At 42.2% G+C, this 22,200-nt stretch overlaps 1 long non-coding RNA gene across 1 annotated transcript in view; it reads left to right on the top strand.

Annotated features, from left to right (window-relative positions):
• Positions 1-2,151: 2,151 nt before the first annotated feature.
• The window catches only part of LOC121069194, a 127,216-nt gene continuing 107,167 nt past the window's right edge, over positions 2,152-22,200 (top strand). Inside the window, exon 1 of the long non-coding RNA XR_005819327.1 lies at positions 2,152-2,260. This is a non-coding gene — a long non-coding RNA (uncharacterized LOC121069194). The remainder of the gene's footprint in view (positions 2,261-22,200) is intronic.

Below are 22,200 nucleotides of genomic sequence, written 5' to 3'. Positions count from 1 at the left end.
GATATGATAGCATAATGCAGAACTTTTTAGGAAACTCCTGCTCTTTATTTTTTTCCCCACAGGACATGTTGATGACAACATGTTTAAGCTTTGGAGATGCAGCTGAGTTAAATCTGCAGCTTCATTGATTTTAAAAGGATCCAATTTACATGAGCTGTGTTTCTAAACCAATATCAAGCTTTGCACCAACCCTAAGTTAATGCAGAGAGCATCTCCTCACTTCAGTGAGGAAGGACTCAAATAGCCATATGAACATTTCATATGCAAATGAAAATTAACTCTTCACAATCCCTCAAGAAGGCTCCAGTTGTCAAACTCCTTTTACTCTGGGAAATTTCCCCTTTCACCTAGCTCTATTCCATGAAGAAAATATTTCCCTCTTCCACCAAAAAAAAACACTGCATTGAAACACTGCAAGATGCAAGAGGCTAATGCTGGGCATCTCATCTGTGTCTGAGTTGTGAACACAGTCAGGTCCAGCCCTCCCAAAAAAGCCATACAAAGCGTCAGAATGCGTGATGGTATTTGTATGCAGCAATTTGTGTATCAGCACTCCCCGTGCAAGATTCAAGAGCAAGTTTCAATTATAGTCCTTTTAAAAACGTTTTGAAAATGCTGCTACTTCATGCCTATTGATTTCCTTATTGAAATCAATATTCATATAATGAGGTCTGAAGCATTTCTGACCCATGTAAATGCAGTGAAATCTTGTGGGGGACAAGGAACACTCTGGTAATGGAAATTTAGGGATTTATCTTAAACCTGCATGAAATACGGGCTCTTGAAAGACTTCTAGTAGGGCAGAGGGTGCTTTGGTATACTTAATTTTGACCTTGATTACATAGACATTTCTAGGTATGAGACAGGATCTTTGTTTATGCAATCACTTTGCAATAAGCAATAAAGTATATCGAAGCAATAGTTATTTTACAAATTCTGCATGGCACAAAACAGAGTAAATCCTTGGATGGTATGGTTGGTCGTGACTACCGCTGCTGCTGGTCTGCTTATGACCATCTAACTCTCATTTAAGAGTATGACATGAATACCATCTACTTCTCAAAGGCAGTGGTTTTAGTGGTTGTTTGGCCCCCTCACTAAGAATGTACAGTTCATCAGTATCATGAGTTTATCTAGCTTCAGTTTCTGGTAACTATATATATATATATATTTGTTTTTGATAAAAACTAAAAAACTACCTGCAAACTGTCTGTTCTCTTATTAAGTGATGGTATTATTCCTTCATCCTGTCTTACGCTGCTGCTGATTGCTCTTAACCTTAAATCCATGTATAGGTTGAATAGCATGGTTCCTAAATAGTTTTGTGATTATCATTATGCATTTCTAAGTTAAACAAGTGAAAGGATCAGTGAGGAATCAGAAGATCCATGTCTTGTGTTGTGCCTCTGACTTCCTCCTTTGTCACAACTGGGGATATTTTCACTGCCAAGTGGTTCAATGCAGAAATATTCCAGCATGCTTCTAACGCGTGGGTTTCCATTAGGAGGTAGATAATAGAGGTATCTCCATCTGTAGGCCATATATATGTAGTTGGTATACCCAAAAACCGCACTCAGGAACAAAATTAGCAGCACCTATTAAGCCCCGTTCTATATGAGAGGTTACAGTAGGAATAACATTATTGGTTACCTTGTACGGTGAGATAACGATGCAGTGAAACAATATTCAAGCTATTCCTAAATATACATAGGTGCAAAGTTGTCAGAATTCATTCAGGGTGGTGCAAAGACACATCTGACTGTATCCTGACTGAGAGTAGTGCATTAGGTATAGGGGACTTGATTGTTTTGGTGCCTTGCCTAAGTACTGCGTGATTGGATAACCATAGCTTTAATGTCTTTATTTGCTGCTTCAGAGCAGGTAGCTTTGATTTCGGTGGTTTCCATTACATCAGGCTAAGCTGTTCACCTAGAACTAGCTGAAGATGGGAAGAAAGATGCTGAATGGAATCAAAAGGGATATTCTTGTTCTAAAACCAAATCAACAAACTAACCCAGCACCTGTCCTCAGTAGCTGGTCACTGATTTGTCAAAGCACAGCATGTTTCCTACAGGGGAAGTAATCAGAGAAGAAAGGAGAATGGGATGGCAGAGGTGCATGGTGGCCAAGCAAGTGGTTGTGGTGCTACTGGAGAAAGGCAGCCTGGCTTTTCCCCACCAGGGATTGCTCGTCGGTGGCTCTCACTCAGTTGCCATCAGTGATCTTGCCAGCACGTACCCTCCCTGTCCCGTCGCATCAGGTACGTGGGAGGGCTCGCACAGAACAGAAGGCTGTCCTCACCATGAAGTGCAAAAAGGATGAACTTGCAGTAAGTGCAAAAAAGGAGAGCTTGGGATGATTAAAGAACTGATCTGACTCTCAACCCAGGGAGGACTGGAAGAGCGTGACTTGCTTAGCCTAGCAATATTCAGAGGTGATATTATTGTTTTCTTATGACTCTATCAGGAGAATAAATCTCTGAAGGAGAGACTACTGTCAGCACAAACTCACAGCTATCTTTTTAAGGGTTGGGCCCTTAAAATGCCTTGCTAATGCTCTTTTCAAGAGCTTCACGGGGGCTGACTGTAGATCCATTTGATGACGCTGTTGAAAGATACACTGCAGTGAGACTGGTGTTTGCTGTTTGCATGTGACTTAGAATGAAGAAAGTAGGATGATGCAAAGCCAGCACAGTGCTTGGTATGGTTTGAAACACTGGTAGGAGAAGCCTGGGAAGGTATTTCTGAGGAGCTGCTGGCTGCTGAGGAGTGAGTGAGTGCCCAGCAGGATCTGTGGCTCCAAGGTAATTAACACTGTTCAAGACTAGGCAGGAAGCACAAACCAGAAGGTTTCAGGGAGGATAGAGCAATGGCAAATAATGCTGCAGAGTCTGGGATCGGGGCCACAGGGGAAGAAAGTCCCTGTGTGGATCTGAGCAAGTCAAACAAGAGGAAATAACTCTAGTAGCAATGTATCCAAGCTGGTTATTTTGTTTACGCATGCTGCTAGAAATCAAGCTGTTTTCCTCAATTAGGCATGCTTCAGATGGTCATGTCTGCTGCTTTTGTGGAACATATAAAAAATAATTTATCTGAATTTATCTGACATGGGCTGTGCTTGAGCCTCCCATGTGCATCTCCTATAGATGCTTGAATATCCCGTGTCTGAGAAGCTAACTTCAAGGGCTGCTGTTTACCTGCTCTTAACCCAGTAGCTGTTAGGCTTCCCAGGGGCAGGGTAGGCATCACAAGCTTTTGCCTTGCATGACAATAAATGTTAGAGATTTGGAGGAAAAATGGCTTTAAACCTTTTTTGTAACGGTAGTAGTTAGCAAGGGAAAAGTTTACTGAAGTGACTGAATTAATAAAGACAAGTACAGCAATTCCTAACGTATTAATGTCAGCTTGTGAGTAGCAAATGTTGAAAATCATGACTGATTTTAATGTAATCAGGAAGTTTGCCTGACCTGGTGCTGTATGGCAATACAAAAATCATTTACTGGTGTCAAAGGAGGCACCTGACAGAATGGATCTCACACAGAAGCCTGGCTGGGACTTAGGTAGTTGATTCCAAGCTGTGCTCCGCAGAGCTACTTACAGAAGCAAAAAGCAACTTGGAAGCTAAGTCTGTTGGTAAGTTTAAATTCCTTATGCAGGCTTCTGCAAATCGAAAAGGGTAGGGACAGAGGGAAACACTCCAAGTGTGAAAAACCAAAGAAAATAGAAGATCACCAGGGGACCAGCGATTTGGTGGCAACCAAATCATCTAAACATAAAAAAGAAAGTTACCCAAGATACCCAAGATAACAGGCGTGGTGTTTGCTCTTGAATTACATTTCCTAGATAGATATAAGCTTTTGTGTAAGATTGACTTGCATTGCTGTTTTTGAGCAAGGTTTCAGTGGTACCTGAAAGGCACTTGAAGGCATGATATTGGGGACTGAAAGATAACCGGAGCTAATAGGATCCAAAGCTAGTGATGACATTTGTACCCCCAATGACTGTTGTCCTACTTCTTAGTTCTCAGTCTTTTGGCTTATGTTCTTAGCTAACACTGTCTTGCCTGTCTTCTAAAGTTTGGGGTTGCGGTGTTGATTTTCTGTATTTTTTTTATCTCCTCCCACAAAGTTGTTTGCAGAGCAGTTCTAAGTTGGGTGCAGCCTCCAGGGATGGACCTGCTGGAGCTACCCAGGAAACAGTGACGCAGCTGGCATGAACGAGCACTACTGAACTAGCCAGCAAAACAACTCACTTTAAAAAGCTGCAGATGCTAAACCTGGGGCCAGTCCTTGAATCTCAGAAATTAAGGGACAAACTTGCCAAAATGCCCTTAGGTATTTTTGAATGGCTAGCAAATGTAGCTATAGGTGTTTAATCCCAGAATCCATTTAAAAGGGCTTAAATCCATACATATCTACAAATGATGAATTAAGTGGATCAATTTTGCCTTATGTGTATTCATCACCATACTGTTCATTAGCTGAACAAAGAAAATAGCTTCAAGATTTCAGATCAAGAGTCTATCAAGGCTTGGCAAGCTATACAACTTACGCAGAAGCGTGGCCTCATGGGACAGGAGTGCTCCGGCGTGACCTTGAAAGTGTGATTTTGCAGGACTGTGTGGGCAGGTGTGTCATGGCAGTAGGGCTGTGGGGAAGTGGAGGGGCTTGGTGGCTTCCTCACCTGGACAGTGAAAGCAGGGCAGTTCTCTGGGGTTGGCCCAGCATACGAATGTCCTTACAGAAACAGAATACCAACCTACAGTGAACTGTGGGAAATGCTAAACCTTGCTGTTGACCCTAAAATATTTTGTTTTGGTTATCTTTAAATACTGATGATTGTGGAGCAAAGCATTGTTTTGGCCTGGAAAGCAAACCACTCAAAAGCCTTTGCTCCAATCGTTTTGAAGGAGAAAAAAAGATCTCTGCCCAAACCAGATGCACATCAAAATGCTTTGCAAATATGGTGCTTTACTTGGTGAGGACTTATATTTGGATTTTCAGTTCTAATTCTACACAGATGCTTACAGCTTGCTGCAGGAAAATTGAGTGAGAGCTAGATTGCTTGAATATGTCCTAGTGAAGGAGCAGCATCCAGCTCGTCAGATCATGCCTGGCTCTTCCTTGTGTAGACCTTCAGCTGTAGAATAGCTGGTGGTGTACGGTGAGGAATAGGGAACAAGAGATGCTTGCTCTGAGTGTCAGGTTTAGCAGGGTGTGCAAATGAAATAACTGCATTTCTCTGTACATCTTTAATCAAGTAGAACTAAATTCCAGCATCCTTCAGTACTGGCAAAGAGCCTTGTCTAACTTTCCTTTCACTTCTGGTTCTGGTCTGGAGCACAATGCTATAGAGGGCTCTGTTGCTTGGTCTAGTACCATTTGATGTGGACTGTACCAGAAGTCTGATGAGAAATTGTTTAGCTGGCATGGTGTTTTAGGAAGGAAAACAGGGTGGCCTATTACTTCTATTACCGTACTGCTAGTGCCCAGTGGATACTTGAATTCAGTTTCTCTGGTATGCTCGAGTAACAGCAGAACTCCTGCCCTCTCTCTAGGTTGTGCAAGCTTGCTCAAGGGAAGCATGGGGAGGAAACAGAAGGGGTTGAGAGGAAGGATTACTATTCCTCTTATTGATGGGTATCAACACCACCAGGCTACAGTGTACGATTAGCTGGCATCCTGACCATGCTTAGTTCCTGCCCTGCTTTTAGATCTTTGTCTCTATATTGTATTTATCCAGATCTGAAATGTGGAAAGTTTTTCAGAGAACCTTTTAAGAGGTAAACTAAAAGAGATGGAAAGTCTTGTAACTGGAGCTTCTCAGATGCTGCCTAGGATGAAAGACAGTCAAAATTCTTCAGCAGTGTTCAGGCAATTTAACTTGATTAGGCATCAGAGTGGAGCTCCCTGGGAAAATTTTTCCTGATATTTCCAAGCTTGTTTTTTGAACTAATGTGTAAAAGTAGGTGTAGGCAACTGTAAAGAGTCTGTCAAGCAGACAGGAGGCTTCTCCACGGATCTGGTGTGTAAGGTCAGAAAAAAAGAGCAGTTTTGTTAATTGTTCTGATGAGTGCTGCTACCAAGAGGCATTAATGTTTATCCATTGATATCTATGCTCTGCAGCCACATTACAGCTCAACCAATGTTCCTCCATTTCATTGTGTAATTCATCCCACCATCATCACAAGTTTGAACTATGCTTATAACCTCAGCTCCCAATATGCTGAATTGGCGATAAAATCAAAGTGGGGGGAGAAATATTTTTTACAAAGAGCAGACATTACTCCCTTTTGACAAGAGACAAATGTTTCATTCAAATGCTGCATTTCGCATATTGGAAACAGTAATGAATTCTTGTGCACCTTTCTCCCTAGTTCACAATGTCAGCCCCAGGCATAGAGGCACCTCAGGCTTTTCTTACAAAATTAAATTTAATGTTACACCCTCCAGTGGAATGATGCATAAATCAAGTGTTTGATTTGCATGGACTCTACTGAACAGCCCCATTCTGTGCAAATATAAACCCAGTCTTGAATATTATGTCAGGGACAGGAACAAAGTAATCTAGGGTTTCCAATGAGAGTCTGGTACCAAGTGTAATTCAGGCTGGTATTATGTTGGTCTCATGTCAAGGCTGTTATTACAATTCTTAGCTTTTACTTCCTTTTTTTCATTTCAAAAGAAAATGTTTTTTCTGACCTTCTTGTATTTTGGCAAACCAGTATTCACCAGTGCTGTTTATACACTGTTGTCTGCGAGGAGCTGAGATGGAATTGTTGGAGGCTTTTTGTTTTTACTTTTCTCCTAGATGAGCGGTGAGGGTAGCAGGATCTAGGGCTAATAAACCAGGGCAAAGCAAAGATGATCGTGGAATAAATATGCAAATGGAAAGAAAAAGATTAGGTGGCTTTTTAACCTGTTTGGAAAGAGGCTGCCTTCCATGTGCGTGTTTGGGGGCATGGACTGGGTCAGCAAAGTTAAGTGACTCGGAGGCAACAAATGTATTCGGCTTCAACATGCAAATGTATTTGCATTCAACACGGTGCAGATCCATCTGCTGGACTTCCTCATGCAGCCAGGCCATTCAGTGCTGCACTGCCATTTATTTATTACAGATGCATGTTCGTGATTTCTTAATAGTGGCGATTATTGTTTTACTCCAGGGAGCTGTAAATACTGCTCCTCACAAACTCAGCTGAAATGCAGATCACCTTTGAGGCTAATGTTTGAGATGCTGAGTTTCTGTCTACCCAGTAAGGTTTTTTTATAGTACTTGTGTGTTTGCTGTATTGGGATGGGGCTTCTCTGTTCACCTAAATACATCAGGTTCTCAAGCATCCTCCTCTTTGCCACCTCAGTTAAGTGTAAGAGCTCATCTGTCTTTCTCGGTAGGTGCTGCAAAGTGGTACCCTACAGGAATTCATTTTATCTGTATATTGGTGAGGATTTGCCTCTGAGATCTACCGGTCTCAAGGTTACATTACAGAGCATGACGGCAATAGCTCTTAAGATCAAAAGAAAATCTACAATTAGTTCACTGATCAATAGATCAGCAATCTAATATTATCAGTCTTGATTACAATTGAATGATGTCCTCTCCTCCAAACAGGATTTTACAGTAAGTGGCTGCATGGGTAATACTTTAGTAAACCTGCTTTCATTTAGTTTCAGAAATGAGGCCTCCTTTTATTTACTCAGACTTATGCAATAACATTACCTTGGAAAAAACACTGTCCTCATTTTATAACATAATACTGGATGCCTAATATATTTTTTTTTTATTTTTAGCAGAAGGCATACAGTTCTCAGCAGCTTATTATATGGTTTAATTTTGCCATTTGGTTCCCAAGAAGCAGAGCGCAGTTTTCTTTGATCAATCAGTAACTAGCAGGAAATCAAAACTCCATTTTTTCCAACTTCTCTTTTCTGAAGGAGGCCATCTTCTCAGCAGCAACCTGGAACTGGCCGGGAACGTGGCAGTCAATGGCAGTGCTGGCCTCAGGGACAAGAAGTGGTGGAGTTAAGACCCGCAGTAGGGCAAGGCAGGCTAAGAGCAGGGTAAGCCTCAACTGTGGGGCAGGAAACTTTGACTGTCCAAGGATCTGCATGGCAGCATCCCATGGGAGGCTGCTCCGTAGGGTAAATGTGTCCAGGAGAAACCATCTTCAAGGACAGTCTTCCCTAAGCACAGTAACCTTTCATCCACATGTGCACAAAAATCTGCAGGCGAGGAAGGCAGCCAGCCAGCAGGGTTAAACAGGGCAATCCTGTTTAAACTAAAAGGAGGGAGGAGAAAAAGGCCTTTGGGAGGTACAAATAAGGATGAGCTACTGGAAGACATCACCCATAAAATTACTAAAGGATAACTAGAATAAAATTATCAGGGCAAAGTTAGTAATGCAAAGGCTCTATTGGATTTTAAACTGGTGTGGGATGTGAAGAGATAAAACTAAAACATGGGCTCCCAGCTGAGTCAGGTGGGCAACAAGTGAAGAAGACTATGGAAAAGACTGAGGCGTCTGATGCTGCCTTGGCCTTAGTCTTTGGCAAGGTAGGGTTGTAGGACAGGCTCAGGGAGGGAAATACAACCTGTGGGAGAGGACTGGATTATGGGCTATTAACTGGGCATGGACAAATTTATGGGACAGATGGGATAGGAAAAATAAAAACAAGGATCTGTCAGCTATATGTTGGATCAGAAATGGTCTTTCTGTGCATCCTGTGAATTAAGTGTCCTTCTGACTGCTGAAAAACACTTTCTGCTCTTAGCATTGCTTGCACTATTGACCTTTTGTGTTTGGTACTTGATATCAAATCTTGGGGCTCTGTACACCTTAGCTGTGGGTACATTTGTTAATGGCTAATGGTACCAGGGAAGAGAAATTACGTACCTGTCCCAGACCAGCCACGCTGAGGTCTGGATGCTGTGCTCTGTGCCCACAATGGGCTCTAGAAACCTTGGGCAACTCTTCCCAGCCTTAAGTATTCCATATGATACTCCCATATACCCAGAATCACCCTTCCTTCTGTCAGTGTGATGCAAAATCTTTGCCTACATTGTTAAAGGTTTTAATCTGCTGGTATCAGTGTGTTCTTCAAAGGATGCTTCATGAGAACAAAGAGCCAGTTTGTTTATTGCAGGTAGATCTTGCCTTTTGATCTGAAAACTGAGCATTGGATAAAGCACACTGTATGAGGGCCTATGCCTGCTTGAAAGCACTGGTGAAGCAGAACATGTAACAACACCTGTGTCGAGGGGAAGCATAACACTGGATTTCACTAGGGGGCCTGGAATGTGTTGCTAATTATGACTGATGAGGTCCATTGTAGAAATGAAGAGATCTGCTGGAGAAAGGAATTTTAAGTCACCAGTAAAAAAGGATCGTCACCCTCACCATCCAACTGGGACTGACTTTGTGGTCTGTTTCCTTTGAAATAAGGGCTGAGTTATGGGTAAAAAAAAAAATGCATAATTTTAAAATACTTTTACTAGCCTTAATTGAGTAAGAAGAAATAAAATCCAGCCCAGAGTATGTCACATACCCAGCATTATAAAATGAGAAAAGTGTTTTGCATCAGGCTTTTCCAACTTTATAATGCACCAAAGAGTAGATCTTGAAATCAATTGGAGCTCTTAATTTTTACAGTTTGTACTATGGATAATACCATTTGTGGAAAAACAGGCTGCCAATTTTTATGAAAATCAGTATTCGAACATTTTTTACTTTCTACCTGTCCGTAAGTCCCAGTAAGGTAGATTTGGAACATGTTGCCAAATTCTTTGAGGGCTGTTACAGAGAACGTGGATTAGCAGAGTTAGTTCTAAGCAGGGCTTGGGCTTTTGCTGCCAGTAAAACTTCATTGCTCTTGCACTGGGGATGATGCACAATTTGGAAATGGTGCATTTGCACTCAGTCCATTGTCCTGATACAGCATACGTTCATCCCGACTTATCCATTTTCCCATAAATATCTCTGCCGGCCATTGTCAGGCACAGGTTTAGATGAACATCTGGTCTAATTGGGTATGGCCCAATTTAATTAAAAACCTTATGATTGTCATTTGGCTGCCCTTTAAGATAATGCTGTCATCTTGAAAGACCTACCTTAAAGTGTGGTTTTGTATTTTATAGAAAGTATTATTCACAAACATCCAAAGTTTTATTGTTAATAGAGCCTTTTAGGAGTAAATAAAAGTTATGTTGCTTTAGGATAGTTTGAATATACCATCTAGTTCATAACTGGGATACCTGGACATCCCTGACTCTTCAATGTGCTTTCAGAGATCATTGCAGCACCTACCCATTCTCCAGTCTTTTATCCAAGGGGCGTCACACAACCCATGGCTTGTATGGTGAGGTGTCTGAGACAGCTGTGTGTAAAGCCTCTGGAACGGTCAGTTTTGAAATTCAACCTGTCAAACATTTTGAAGGTGTTGGAGAGGCAGGCCATGTCTATGCACTTCCAGGTTCCTTTGTTAGCTCGCCTCTCTTTTCTCCTTTTTTTTTTTTTTCTTTGTTTGTTATGGTTTTAAAAGGTAAGAGTTTGGCATCTGGGCTTTGACAAGAGCACCCTTTGGTAAGGGCCCACACAATAACCCTTCCTCCGCAAGAGTAAAAGTTCTGGTTCAGAGGAAAAGGAAGCTTGATCTAGGATCTTGTAATGCAATTAGAGATCAGCACTGTGTCAGATTTCTGTTTGTCATCATCGTGGTTAAGGGAGGATGTGAGTGGTGACCCTTGTCTTGATTGAATATGTAATAAATAATGCCGATGGTGGGAATGTATTTTAATCAAGGTATGGGAAAAATGCAGCTTAAAAAGGTAACATAGAAAAAAAACCTCCAGTTTTATCCACTACCTGCTAATGTAATATAAAGCAGCAAAGGCTCTCGCTCTTAATACAAATGGGGAGAATTCAATTTACTTCAAAGAACAACCTTAATAACATCCTTGGAAGGTCTGACTTGCTTTTGAATTTTCTGTATGAAAGACGATATAGTTTAGGGATGTCATTTCTAATAAGTTGGCTCTAAGCTGGGAACCTTGAAAACAGAAAACATCCCAATGTGGGCCCCTAGGCCCCCGAGCTTCCGCATGCAGCATCTCAGCGATGCATGTACGGGCACGTGCTGGTGCAGCTGGTTGATCTGTGTCCCCGTAACCAAACTTCTTACTGCAGACAGAGCATCATCTGTCTAGCTTTTTTTTGAGGTGGTCTTTAGCATGCCAAACCAAAGACTGGTTTCTAGAGCTGAGAAAGAACTTGCCTTGGGCTAAGGAATCATTTTTTCCCTCAGAAGTTTTCATATTAAATTATTGTGGCAAACAACTGCAAGGGTATTCAGTGAAACAGGTACAAAATACATCTCCCCAGCTAGCTCCATGCCTTTTCTTTTTTTTTTTTTATTCAGACACGAAGACTAATGAATTGGGAATGAATGCAGTGGTAAAATCCAAATGTGGAGGATATTTGCTGTCCTTGCTAATGGGAGAAAAATATAGTACACCATTGGCCTAAAGGCTCCAGCTGTGATTCCTTTGTAACTTGGAGTGCATTAAAAAAGCTTCAGTCAGCAAGATAAGTTAATTTTTCATGACCTTTATAAACTGTTTTAGCCTGAAACTCAGGAGCATCTCTTTAAGATTAAATGTTTAAATCCTTTTAGTTTGGGACTGCTCAGCATCTTGAGTTCTCCTTTGTTTCAGGAGAAACCTCCAACATCTATAAACAAATTCTGTTTGTGACAATTATTGTCAAACCAATGAGGAGCTAACATGGCACTCTTAGGTGTTTAGTGGTTCCTGTTTCTGCAATGCTAACCTGTTCAGAGAGCTTCTGTCTCTTCACTAAGAGCTCCCAAGGCGTGCATCGCCACCGGTGGCTGTTCCTTACTTGTGCTTACTGGTGGGGGAGCAAACCCAGCCGTCACCTTCCCATTCATCTGATCTAATACAGCTGTTCCCTGGACAAAGACCTTCAAGAAAAGGACACTGTAAGAGGGTGAAATGGGTCTGCTTTGAGAAACTGTACTGGAATCTAAATGGTTGTAGTGATCAAATAAAACAGGTGAGAGCGTGGCTAAAACGTCAGGCAGACAACTTGGCTATCAGCTGCTCGGCCCTGATCTGGTGCCTTCATTTCAGCGTGGCTCTGTGCGTAGTCTGTGCATCCTTTGTTGTATTAAAGGGTGGATCCTGTCTCTGAGATCAATAGCCCCCAAACAGACTACTGCATTTCAGTGCAGCTTGTCTCCTATGTATGCAAAGCTGTTCGCTCCATAGTGTGTGGGCTGGGTAGTTTGTAAATTAAACTGCTTCCATTGTTTCACTACTACAGTGTGCTCAAAAGGACAAGAGCAAAACCACAGCAGTAGAAGACTGGGTGGAGTAGGTGCTACATGCCGTGCGCTTCCCCTGCTTAGGGGATAAGTCCACCTAAAGATTCACTGTCCAGAGTTGGATGCCTACGTTGTAATCCCCCAAGTATATTTCTGGGTACAAAAGAAGGAGTCTTCTAACTGGAAATATTATCTTTAATCAATGAACAATTATAAGTGGGAAAAATCACAGCAATCAGAGAAAATGTGCTTTTTCCTCAGATCAGATCAGAATGTGAAGTCGGGAAGAGTATCGTAAAGTCATACGCCTTCTTCAAAATACATCAGTCTAATGAAAATTATTATTCCACACAAAAGCTTCTCTTGCCCAGTTGTCCACACTAAACGTGGAAGCAGGCCAGAAACATTAAAAATGTTTCTGGTTTTGCCATGCCAACCTAAATGAGATGAATTCTACTTGCTCTTTATGGTGACTGAAGTGATGAGCAGCTATCCTGGAGTGCATTTGGTTGCATTGGGCATGAATAGTGCAGGGCTTTTCTTTTATTTAGTTGTGTCAACTTGTTGGTGTGTGAGGATGATGTTTTGCTACCCATTGTTACACAGTAGAGAAATAATGTCTGTATTAATCATCCAATGACTTGCAAGTAATTTACTTATTTGGTACATTGAGATTCCTGATTTTCGTTGTTTTGAAGGATGTAAATATGAACCCGTGGTTGCTATTTAATTAATTTATTGGCATTTTATGGCTTGATAGCCTCATTTGATGATGCACAAAGTGAAAAACCTACTTCAGAGTCTGAATACAGAAAACAACGCCAAGGCTCTGCACAGCACTAGCAATAAATAAGTGTGAATGTTCTTGTGGAAATATGGTTGTTTACGGAAGTTTCTTTAATTAACATACAAAAAGTATCTCTGAATATGACTGATTCAACCAGGCCTGAATAGTGCTTATAGTTTCCAGGGGGATTCTTTAGAAAGCTGAAGGCCCAGAAAAAATGTATGGCTGAATGATTTTCTGCAGAAAACTGTGCTTTCCTAACGCTGCTGAACAATACAAAATGCGTTATTGATCATTTACATGATTGTATGAAGGTTAGTGAAGGGGGGATACCTTCTGTAAATTTCCTTTGATCCTGCTAAATGTTGTTACCAGAGTGCTACAGGAAATAAGTGACTGTAATGATTTTAGAGTGGCATTATTGTTGGCTGCAGCAAAGATGAAACGCTGCCTGTGTTCCCTTAGCAGACTTTACTGTAGTGCCACCATGAAAAATCTGAAGATCATTATTTACTGGAAATAAAAGAACAAGGCAGAAATCGATTACTATGACACTAGATTTATGTCTCCATTGTACTCTATATACATCTCCTATTTGTTCTAACTTCATGGAAGGATATTTAATACATAATGGAAAGAGGCTTTTGCTTTTGATTTATTTTTTGTTTATTATTTTTGGCATTCCTTGGAGAAATTCTGGAAATCAATACTTGGATGTAAGTGTGCGTGGATGCAGGTAGTGGGAGGCAGTGGCAATTGATGTTGCAGTGCATCTTTGCTCTGACATGAAGATCTGGCATGCACAGAACTCAGTTGTGGCAGTAGAAAGCACTCAGCTTAGGAGGGGACAGAGCTGTGTTTCATCTGTCCTTTGATGCATACAAGGATCCAAGAAGCATAGGTAAATTCATGTGTGTAGCAAAGCCAGAAAAACAATCCTGCTGTACTATTCAGTTGCAAGTGTAAGTACTAGTTGTATCAAGATGAGCGATGCCTTAAAATGTCTTAAAATGGGAGGGGACAACACAAATGCTGAGGAAATTCAGGTGAAACTGTTTGAAAATGAATGTGGCTTTTATTTCTCTTCTGTTTTTTCCACCTCTTAGGAGGTCTGTAGTTCACTTTGAACATGCCCCAGTTTCAGCTGAGCATTTTAGCTAACCACTTGAGTGTGGGAGCTGTAATGTCAGCGGAAGACACAAAGAGCTACATGTCTAAAAACAAATACACAAAAATACTGGGATTTAAAAACAAAAAAAAACAACAAAAACACAAACAAACAGAACAAAAAGACCTAAATCTGGGTATTGAGGTCACATGCTGCAGTAAAAATACCTCTTGCATTAGACCTTAGAGAAGTTTGAAAGCAAGGTCATCAGGCTACCCAAATCATAGAATATCCCAAGTTGGAAGGGACCCATAAGGATCATCGAGTCCAACTTCTGGAATAGCTTCTGGAATACCTCCTGGAGTAGCTTCAAATACCTTCTGGTAAGATGTAACAGGTAAACAGGGGATGACATTTAAGATAGGATCAACTAATTAGCTGGTGACTGCTCAGGCAGAGATAAAGTGGTGGGCTCTGGTGCATTTCTTGTTCCAGAGGAAGCAATGTGAGATATTGCAAATCAGAGGGCCTCCCAAAGCACCCAAAAAAGAGAAGAGCATGAGCTTGGGTCTCCTCCCACTGCTGCTGTCCTAGCAATGTGCAAGATCGGTTCTCCAAAAACTGTGCCCCTTCCCCAAACAAGCTCATGCTTTGGAAGTATGGTATCACTCCTTTTATCCCCTCTTGTCTCACATGTAGAATAAGGAATTTGAATATTGCTGGTTCAAATCACAATAACAGTAAAGATGGTCTGTGGATGATGTGTGACCCCTTGGACTGTATTTGAAACTGTTTGAAATTGAAATTTCATACATTGGCTGTATGAAACAGCACTGGGCTTTGCCCAGAGAAGCACCTGCTCTTCCACCTGATGAGCTGTTCCTAAACCCCGTAATTGGACGGCAACATGAAGCATTAAATGCTCCCCTTCTGCACATTTGTGTTATGGAAAAAAAGAATGCCACTTCCTGGGCTGAAAGGTTTATTCCCTTTATTCCATGCTGGTTTTCAGTCATGAGTATGAGCAGATGCCCATCAGCAACAGTTAGGTTTATCCTAACAGCAATAATCAGCAATAGCTCAGATTATGTGTACCTGGTTGCGCAATTCAGAAAACATGGCTGCCTTTCTAAAACATCTATCAATAACAATTTCTAGCTGATATATAGCTTTACAAAAAACAGCATCAGCTGAAGCCTAGCAATGCATCTCCACCAGGGCTTCCTGGAGTAGAGCAATCAATACCCTCAGTTAAGTTTATGAGGATGCCGTGAAACCCTGTAAATGCAGTGGCATTCTCTCCAACCTTTCTCTTAGCCCATCAATTACAGACTAAAAGGTCAGTCTTGCTGTAGGAAAAGTCTGTCCTCAGTAAAGATTTTCTTCTTTTCCTGCACTGCAGGGGGGAGGGTGTTTGTTTTGGCAGGAGCTGTTCCTTTACAGCAAACCTTGCCAAGGGATCCTGAGAAAAATCCTACTTGCTGTTCCGGGCTTCTTGCTCTTCCATCTCTGAATCCTTTCTGTTGAGCCATGGATATTTTGCAGCTTTGCAGCAGTAGTGAGGGTGTTGGTGGCTGCAGAGCAGAGCTGGTTGGAAACGTCTATTCCATTAATGGTCAGTTAGCTCAAAAACAGGCACCATTGGCTTAGCTCCATTCACCCTGCTGCTTTGACCCCAAGGAGGAATGCTTTAGCTATTGCCCAGCGGTTTGGGATGGTGTTCTCTAATGTTTTATTGAAAAACTGTCACCAAATGCATATGTGTTCATGTATATTCATAAACTCCTTGCAATGTTCAGCAAATGATAAGAGGGTGGAAGGAGAGGAGGAAATACTAAATAAGCTTGAATAATACTGTGGGAATGAGTAAATGCCTTCTTCAACTAATGAGAATAATCCAAATCTAACAACTTTAATACCTGCTAAAAAGCAGGCTGCTTTCAGCCCTGAAATCTAAATGAAAGCTTGCTGGCCAGAGTCAAACCAGCCTGGGGAAAGCCCTGAGGAACCCTCCATGTTAAGCTGAATGTTAGCTCAACAATGATGTTCCTGTTTTTTTTTTTGTTGTTGTTGTTGTTGTTTGTTTGTTTGTTTGTTTTTTGAAATGAATGCTTTTGTCCTGGTATAGTACTTCCACCCAACATGCCAAAGGAGGGTGCAAAAGTGCCTCCAAAAATGGGGAGCTTTTTTTGTTTTTTTCCTTTGCTTCAGCTAAAGGCCTGAGTGTTAGAGAAGCCTTGAATGATGTACTTTGATGCACCAGTCTGAGGGCAAACCATAAAATGGTTCGGTGTGACTGGGCTCAACAGGCAACTCCCAGCAGGTGAAAATATAGGATTAAAACAGGAAATTAATTGTGACCATTAAGTTTACCACAAAGGACTACCGCATGTTGTGCTGATATATGTCTTCAGTACTGCGTATGCATATATTTATTTCATATTTACAGTATCTTTTGTGGGCCCAGAGGAGACCAGCAAACTAAATCCACTTCCAAAAGGGATATGATCTGTCTGGACCATCCTCTCTGCTGGAGCCCTGGTGCAGCTGCAGCTTTGTATTGCTCCCATCTACTGTCCTGTCGCATGGGGACGGAGGGACGTGTTCCCCTCTGGGAAGCGGTGCTGTTCACACAAGGGGTGACATGGGCCTCGTGCAGTACATGACAGGAGGTAGGCTATGACATGCCAGATTTGGATGGCTGCTAGGCATCTCCACACAGTTTAATGAATTCTTGTGTGAATGTGCTTGAAAAATCACTACCCAGGTACAGCATTTGGCTGAAAATCCTTGTAAGCCTTCAATCAGAGAGTAGAAATCACACCGTGACTCAGGGAACCCATCACACAGCTTGATGACTGCATTTGTAAGTGAACGTTTTGTGAAGTACTCATAGCTTAAACATCGGTTGTTTATAAGTACTTGAAAATATTAATCTGAATAATGGATATTTTCAGGAATCAGGATTAGTGTTCTAGGCAGATGAGGCAGTAATTGAAAATGAACACTATATTCCTTTGTCATAATAATTTACATTATTACAGGCAAAAATATTTGCTCTCATCATCAAGTCTGCATTGTCCCTGCAGCGCTGTGGCTCTCAGTACATAGCAGTGCCTCCAAACGGTGAGCCCTGCCCACGTAGCACTTCATGAGCTTGTTCTCAGCTTCTGTAATGCACCTCCATGGGGAGGGCTACGTCTGCGTATCCCTGACAGTGAAAGCTGTATGTGTTCAGCAGAGCAAGTCCAGCCGTTAGTTTCCATTCCCATGACACCCTGGGACTGTCGGTGTGCCTTCAGAACGGGCCCCCTTTTCAGAAAGCTGCCTGGTCAGCTGCACATGCTCAGCATTGACTGCTGTGAGAACGTAAGTGAGCACGCTACGCAGAGCCAAGGCACGTTTGTTACCTGCAATGAGTTCCTTGAGCAAGACAAGCCATGCTAAACCCTGCATCTTGGGGCAAAAGTCAGTGCCCACTACTGCAGCAGTTCCTTCAGCAGGTATTGCTGTTCTTCTGCACAGGCATTAGTGAGCAACAAGGTCTTTGCATGTGTGTTCGAAACGAAAGTGCTGATGTAGCTTTGACTTACAATATGAAAAACGGGCAGCGAGCACTAGTCAGAGGTGTAGATGAGTGGTATATGATCTTCAGTATACAAACACTGTTTGAGAGGGAAACACTTTTTTGAGAGAAAGCAAGTGCAAGAAATGTCTTCTAGCAGTCAGCCTCCTGTAGTAGCATCCCCAGTGGGACAAAGACCTCCCCTGCTCTGAAGAGCATACCAGCCAAGGTAACCATTTCCATCCAGTAGCTCAGGAAAGGAAACAAAAAAACACCACCGCAGCTGCCCCTGAACACCACTGCTGCCTGAGGACTGTGGGATTTGCTGGAGGATGGCTCCCCAAGGAAGGAGCGCTGACCTGGGAGCGTGGCTGTGTGCAAGTCACCTGTCCCTGCCACCCCCTGCTCCCAGGCATCCTGCTTGGTACAGATGCTCCGTGACATCATGGTCAAAATGTAAAGCATTTTGTAAATAAATAATAAATAACGGCAGTGCAGAATTAAATGCTGCATATATTAGATCTCGGCGATGAAGCCTCTGATTAATATAATGAAAAGCCTAGTTTAATTGCATTACCTTCCATTAGCTCACCTCCTCTTTCTTATAATTGTTTCTAAGGCTCTGCGTCCCTAATTCCTGCTGGGGCTTTCATCCCACGTTTATTCAAGTGAGATTTCTGCTTTCAAAACTGCACCTTTCATCAATCTCCTATTAATTAGCTAAATGCCGCATCCTATTATACATTCATGCATTCGGTCGAGCGTGTGCCATAACAAGAGGAGAGCCCATGGTCTGCCCAGGCTCCTCGTGGGAGCTGCTCATTGGTATTCCAGGATAAGTCAGCTTACTGTAATTTGAAATTGGTCTGCCGTCCCATTAGGAATCTGCCCGATCAATACCAAGTGAATTAGAGTTTCAGTGATCTGATTAACTCCCCATTATTTTCTACCCTGGCTGATTTAGAATGCACGATGAGACAATATTCCAGTTTCTTTGCTTTATCCCAGTTTAAATGAAATATAGACATCTGAGGAAGCAGTGGCCGTGCATTTGATTTGGCTGTGCTGTAATAAAGTCAAACAGTGTGAACATCTGCCTCGCCATGACAGCTGGAGCAGGGCAGCAGGGAAAAAACACTGAATTCCTCCGCTCTCATGGGGTAATTCTCTGCCCCTGTCACCTTGAAAGAGGAGTGGGTAACGAAGGTCTCATCACATGTAGTTGGGTTGCAGGGCCTTCATCATCAGGACAGGGATGGTTATTTTGTCTTGGCAGCTTGTAGACATGATCCCTATGTGGTGCTTCCATTTGCCACATTAATGTAATTACCTGATAACACAAAGCAGGACGGGAAAATCGGCTGCAGTGATTTGGGGACTTGGAAGAAGGTTTTAAGGAGAAAGGCTGCTGGCTTTGGTTCATATGCTAATTTTGGAATTACACTAATAGGTCCTACCCCTTGTCTTTTTATTCTTTTTATTAATATTTTTATTTATTTTTATTAAGAATTTTATTCTTAAATTTACTTTTCCAAGATAAAAACACTGAGTGTTTTTATCGCACATTCTGTTGGCAGTTCGCATTAATACTGGCTTGAGGAAATGGTACTGCAAGGACCTGTGCAACCCAGTAACCCTCGTGCCAGGTCTGTCCCTTGCAGGTCATGCAGCAGAAGTAAGATGGTCAGAGAAGATTGTCCATGTGATAGCCGGGGATGTTTCAGCAAGATATTCCTACCCAAAGTACCTGTCCTTGTAATATCGGGCCTTGCAAGCTAGAGATGTGAAAGACAAAAAGCTTCCTAGTCATGCTGAGACACTCCAAAAGGGGGTTGGCACCCAAAGCAGACTTGGTCTATTTTAAGATTTACAGTGTTAACCTAACAGTAGGTCAGAATTACAAAGCATTTTAACAATTGGAAAATAAGTGAGAAAAAGCTGCAGGTGCCTTTGTCAGGAGTGAAAGTCTTGTTTGCATTCCCCTTCAAGTTGCCTTAGAGTCCTGGCCCTGTTGTAATGTATTTCAGGGCATAAAATAATGTGCAGTGCTGCACATTTTGTGTACTAATAGGCAAAAAATGGGTCATAATCTGCTTAACATGTGCAATGAGTATATTAATATTAATTTATGTCTTCTGCAAATTAATATAGATTTGCTGACTTGTACATGTGTAATACATAAATACATACATAAAAGTTTAATGTGGGCATATTCTTGTACCTCCCACCAAGTGGGATTTTTTAGTGTTTTGTCATTGCTGCTCGATAAACAATTGGATGTCGAGCAAGTAGGAGAGGAAAATGGAGAAGATGTGCAAGTGCCAAGAGTCTGGGCTGTCCCTGGGAAGAGAAACTGGTAACCTCCTGACACTGAAGCCTGGGCCCATGCCTGCTCTCCAGGCATGCTGCGCAGGGCAGGTGGGATGGCAAAGCACCGTGCATCACCCACTAGAGGGTGACAGAGCCTTACGCTAGGACATCGGAGGTGACACACTGCCCTGAGCATCAGGATCTGGCACCCTTGGCCTGCTCCAGGGAGGATGAAGGGGTCCAGCCCCACCAGCATGGAGAGTGCCCACAGGGTTTAGGTGGTCTCCTCAGCTGGCGCCCTTGGCTGCCCTCCTGTGCTCACCCCAAGATTTTCCATTAAACGCCCAGAGGAAGGTTTTGTGTCTCAGTCTGGTGCTGAGGTTCCCATCATGCTGCCAGACTCGTTCAGCGGGGATGGGGTCTTAGTTGGTGAAGATGAATGGGGAAAACCTGCGGGAGAAATGTCTCCGATTCAGTCATGTGTAGAGTAGAGCTCAAGTGCCGAGCACTGACGGAGCCCACGGAAAGAACTGGAGGGGGAAAGGGAAGTGCTGGGGAGCATGCCTGCAAAGGGTGCCGGTAACCAACAGTGAGACAAGGAGACAATCTAAAAGCAAAGCATCGTGGTGACGTAATATCACGCCTTTAAAGGGACACCCTTGGGAGATGAGCAGGCTGTGGAATCCTGAAGAAAAGGTCGCAGGATTTAGAATAAGTTTGTGACGGATCTGGGGCATGATTTACTCCTTTAAGGTTTTCTTATTATTTCTGAGGAACCCATAGAGAACTCTATTAATTAAAACTCAGCCCGACACTTTGGCTCCATAAGATTTAGGAATTACTGAGATTTTATCTCATTAGAGCATTTACTGCACTGTTCATCCTTTTAATTAAGCATTAAGTCCCTCCAAGGTGAGTTTTATCATCCCACAATGCACGTGGGCTTTGACTACTTGTCTAAAGCTGTGTTAGGGAATGACAGCCACATTGGACAAACCTGAACCGTGTTATCACCCCAGCTCAACGCATGCCTCTCCTCTGTGCTGAGGAGCTTGGATTTCTCTTTGGCCTGCCGGGTGAGCCGTGTGCGTATCGCAGGAGCCAAGGTGATGCCATCGGCCTGCTTAAAAAAGCTGTATTGCTGTCACCAGGTGGCAACATAACAATATTCCGTCATGATTTCAGCTTCATATATCACTGCTGACTCATTGGGTTTGTGATTTTCTGTAAACCTTTGCTATCTGCAAAAAATATCTGATTTCAGTTTCCATTTTGTTTTGATGCTGTTGCGAACTCCTTTGTTTGAATAAATAGATTTCAGGAATGCAGGGCTTATGAAAATATTTTGCATGGGTGTCATCCTGGCAGGTCAATCCCCCAAGTTCAATAGGTGGCTGTGTGAGTTATTCTTATGACTGTTGTTGCTATTAGCATCGATATGTGGATAATTTGTTCAGTGTGTGTAAATGAGCATTGACTGTACAATGCAGGAATAGGGCAGCAATACAGATTTTTCTCATTAAAGCGAAAAGCCTGAAAAGGGACAATTTGCTGATAGAAGTCAGACTAAACCCTCAGAAATGAGGCAAAATTACTGCTCTTTGCCTAAGCTGTATTATTTTTGACTTAGTGAGAACCGTGTGTGATTTAATATGCTAAGATTTGGTGAAACATTCAGAAAAAGCACTAAGAAGAGCTTGGGGCTCCTTAACGTCATGTCAGAGCTGGATACTCCTGTGTCCTCCAGTTGCAAAAGAATTAATTTGTATTTCTCTTAGCCCTAGCACAAAACTTGCATGTAAAAATAGCCAACATTTGTGAAAACCAAACTTAGACATTCTACAAATCTAGCCATCTCACAGAAGTATGTCTTCTACGTGCAGATATAAATTGCATTGATATGGTTTTAATATAATCCCCCTTCCTTTCCTTTTGTTGTTTTCTGACCCCGAGGAGTTCAACACCTTTATCATCTGCTTTCCCTCCATTTTTATGTAATATTTCTTGAATGGTTTTTAATCAGTTTTTAGCCTCTAGAAATGTCATTTTTTTAAAAAGTCTGAAGATGTAAAGACAAAATCTAAGCAACC

This window comes from Cygnus olor, chromosome 4, assembly GCF_009769625.2.
Source record: "Cygnus olor isolate bCygOlo1 chromosome 4, bCygOlo1.pri.v2, whole genome shotgun sequence".
NCBI lineage: Eukaryota > Metazoa > Chordata > Aves > Anseriformes > Anatidae > Cygnus > Cygnus olor.
The sequence above is the reverse complement of the archived record's forward strand: the minus strand, read 5'-3'. Positions and strand labels throughout refer to the sequence as shown.